Source organism: Fragaria vesca, linkage group LG7, assembly GCF_000184155.1.
Source record: "Fragaria vesca subsp. vesca linkage group LG7, FraVesHawaii_1.0, whole genome shotgun sequence".
Taxonomy (NCBI): Eukaryota; Viridiplantae; Streptophyta; class Magnoliopsida; order Rosales; family Rosaceae; genus Fragaria; species Fragaria vesca.
This window is the reverse complement of record NC_020497.1, coordinates 9,882,669-9,886,966: the sequence shown is the minus strand read 5'-3', so window position 1 is coordinate 9,886,966 and position 4,298 is coordinate 9,882,669.

Genomic DNA, 4,298 nt, shown 5'->3' with positions numbered 1-4,298 from the left:
GGGGATGCTCTTATACATCTATTTCTAACGAATTTGAGTGACATTAAACCATTGAACCCTAATATGCATACCTTCCAAAAAAAACTCATATTATCCTTATACGTCCTCCGCCTCTTTTTTAACTTTTTTTTGGGTCTGATCTGTTTCTCTTTCTCTATCTTTCTCCTTCAAAAACTCTACTTTTCTCCTTTGTTGGCTCCGAACCGGAGTCCTACGTTCATCGCCCTCTCACACCGCCGCCACCACCACTAAGAGCAGCGGATGAACATGAACAAAACCCAGGTTTTATTACACCGCGTTTTAGTTTCCTCATATATGTTTTTGAATTCAAGAATGGATCTTGAATGACGACTCAGATCTTGTCAATCGGTTGCAGGTATATTACCCAAGAAATAGTAGGTTGGTTGTAGGTGAATTCTCTCTACCTCGATCTATCCTTTTTACCCCATATTGTATAATCAATTTGTTGGTTGAATCTCAATCTTTTGTTTCTGTTCTTAGTTCTTGTTCATCGGCCTCTCACACCGCCACCATCAGTAAGATCTACCACTTTGTTTTATTTTGATTTGGTGTTAATCTAACAGATGTTATGAGATTTGGGTTTTGCATGTATTAGTCATTCAGGTTATGTATATATACAAAGGCGGAGGGGAGATCTTAGGTAAATGCTCTAAATCTCAGATTGTTTATCGATGTGAACAAATGCTTAAAGCTTACGGCTATGATCCTGGGTTATTTCTTAAGCACAGGTAGTTTTATTGGGCACCTGCTACTCCTCACTTGAGCTGATAGGCTATGAATACTTCTAAGGCTGGATCTGCAATTCTTCATTAATTTTTTATCTTCTTTTTTATCTTCTTTTTTATCTGAGGTTTTAATCCTCATGCTTGTAATTTTTCCGAGAGAGATATTGGCTTTAGTCCTCCTCTCCCTCTTGTACAATACCATCGACTTATTAATACATGTATTGAGAATTTTTATAAAGAAAAAGAAAAATCATGTATTGTACAAGTATTGGTAGTGATTTTACTAGTATTTCTCAATTAGGGAATTTCTAAATATGAAAATACAGATATCTATTCACACAGATTATATTAATTATAATTTCTAAATAAGAAATAATTTAATTCTGCTGGTGGATAGCAAATGGGGCCCATCTAACATTCCACACGGTCTTCTAAAACAGTGTGATATGAGTATTAGCCCCGGGAGAGCACGGAAAAGAAATCCGTGTGTGCACTGTGAGTAAAGGTTTTCTGACTCTGAATACTGTGAGAGATAGAGGCAATTCACACTGATATTAATCTGTGTGAAGCTTAGTTTTTCTAGTAGTGATGGGGTGCCTACTCATTAGTAAGAAAGATATCAGTATAGTATAATTAATCTATGACTGAAGTAACTTAAACTAATTCATAACAATGCTGTATCATTACTGCTTTCCTCTTGGTATAAACATTATCTATGATGGCCAAAAGCACAAAGTGGTCATGTCTAAACGGTCAGCGGTTTACTCAGATGAGTAGTTGGAAACAGACGCAGTAGCTCTTGAGCAAATGAGCTTCTGCAGATACCCATCCTATTTCCATATTTTCTATCCAAATAATTAGCTTGATGGCATGGAAGGATATGTGGCTTGTAGTTTTGCCCCATGATTAGACCGTCGATCCTTCTTCTGCGCAGACTCTCATTCCCATGCATAGTCTGCTCTTCTCTCGACCTGGATCTCTGCATCTTTTACTTGAGCAGCTCCAGTTTCTTGTTCTGAACTGCTAATAACACTATAGTCTGATGTTTCAAAATGATAGACAGCTCTTCTGAACTCAGGCCATTCAACCCCATAGTCGGTAAGGACTAGTTAGTCCTTACCCATTCTCTGCAATTTCTCCAAGCGTAGTGCTTTATTTCTTTCTTGCAGTTCCTGCGTCACAGGTTCTTGGCGACACTCTTCTGGCCGAGACTCAATTTTGTTTGGGAGAATGAGGCCGGCCGTGTTCCTGTATCTTTCAAGTGCTTATACCATGTTGGTTCTTATTCATGGAGTTCTCCATGTCTTGGAAAAGCGATGACTGCGACCTTTGCATCACATAGAATAGATAACTCATTGGCCTTCTTGTAGAATGTGGCATGTCTCCCTCCCCATTTTGCAATTAGTCAAATTACCCATTTTGCAGTCTTAATGTGAAAAGGATTGCCTATTAATTGGAGATCAAGTCCTTCCTTTCCTGCCTTTTGGGTAACCCAATTCTTTGAGGAAACAAAACAAATATACCATCTAGTCTGTTACTAGTTTTCAAGACCATATCATCGACAATACCACAGCTTCAAAGTTCAAGAGAGTAACATCATCGCCAGCAAGTACTCGTACTCCTCTCTTCATTTTTCCCCTCGTCAACCTCACCAGTCACCAAGACGGCTGCTGTACGTCGAGAAGAAACATCATTCCGAAGCATTTTTCAAGCTTCAAAACCACAAGTTGGCGATGAAGCAGGCCATGGTAGCCAATCGATTCGGCCCTTGATTAATTTGCAATGTATCGATCACTACATCCTTGCCTACTAGATTCATAAAGCCATGTCGTGTTCTTGGGTTCCAAGAGTTTATTGAGTATACAACCATGAGTACCATAAAGAAACACTGCAAATAGTTAGCACGCTTTGGACACACTGACAAGTGACAACTATAGCTCCATTGCTGCCTAAGGAGTGGAAAATAAGGATTCAACGTGTTTGGAATACTTCGATGATTTATTTCTCCAAATAGGAAGCTTATATAGTGATACAAGTATAATGCTAATAGGCAAATATCTCATACAACTATACAAACTATGGCACCTACACAGACGAAAGTAAACTATTACAGAATATTCTACAAAAAACGCTTTCAAGCATATATCAAAGCAGCATGGGGTTATCTCTCTTAACCCTGGCAAACAGAAGGCCTACGGCAAGTGGTTAAGCACTCTGCGATTTAAAAGAATTTCCAGTCAAGAACACTCGCAAAAGAGCTCCCCCTCAGGCAAAGACCAGTACTAAAGATGATAGTAAGTAAATGAATTCATACTTGCCCAAAGACGAGTACAACTCAGAGGATGTAAGCATGTTGCTTTGGTTTCCTTGTTTTGTAATATTTCTGAAGTATGAACTGTTCTGAACAATGGCAACAACAGTATTCATTATTTCATATTTCCCCGTACTTTTATGCTGTTAATTAAATTCCAATGGCGCCCCATAATAATCTCATATACATACTTAGTTAATCCATTATTTTTAGATCTTTAATGTAGTTAATATTGTACATTTGGCTACCAGGTACTGCTTATAACTACATACCATAAAATAATTATTCCTTGTAGGATTCAGTTTCGAAGAATAAAGCAAATTTGGTTTAGTATTGCTTGATCATGTATTCCTAGTTTCCTAGTACGTTTTGGCCAAGTTTCCATTTTCTTTTCTTCACGAGGTTCGTAACGTGTTGCTTAAGTTTTAAGCTAAAGGGTTACCATGCCTTACTGGGTTAGTATAAATAGGGTTATTGGCTCACAATACCAAACATCGTATCCTCATATCTTGTGGGTTACTAATTTGCGTTACCGGCCATCGTCTTCATCCAAGTTCATCGATCAAGATCATGGCAAGCAGTGACTTACTTCCTCAAGATCCTCTCGTCAACCTGACCAAGTTGGCTGCTGTGAAGGCACGAGATACTGCTGAAGAGCTTTTCAAGCTTCAATACTTCGAGATGGCGATCATGCAGGCCATGGTGGCCAAAGAATTCGACCCCGATTTGCAAGGAGTTGATCACTTAATCCTAGCGTACCAGATCCATAAAGCCGTGGCAGAGAAGAAAGATCGGTACCATGTTCTTGGCTTCCAACAGGTTACTGACTATGTAACCCTCAAGAAACAATACAAAGAATTGGCTCGCTTTGTGCACCCAGACAAGAACAGTTCTGTTGCTGCAGAAGGGGCTTTCAAGCATGTCAAAGCGGCATGGGACTTTCTCTCTGACCCTGCCAAAAAGAAGGCCTATGACAAGTCGTTAAGGACTCCGCAGTTTCAAGGGTCCAATGTCAAGAACACTCGCAAGAGGGCTTGCCCTAAGGGGAAGACAGCCACTACTGCTGGAGATGGTCTTTTCAAGAAGACTATCAAGATAATGAGGACAACAGCTGCAGGCCAAAATACCTGTTGTATGAGGATATCTGTTTGCAGGATTGCTTGATTATGACAAAAAGAAGGCTTATGACAAGTCTTTAAGTACTCCGCAGTTTCAAGGGTCCATGGCTAGAACACTCGCAA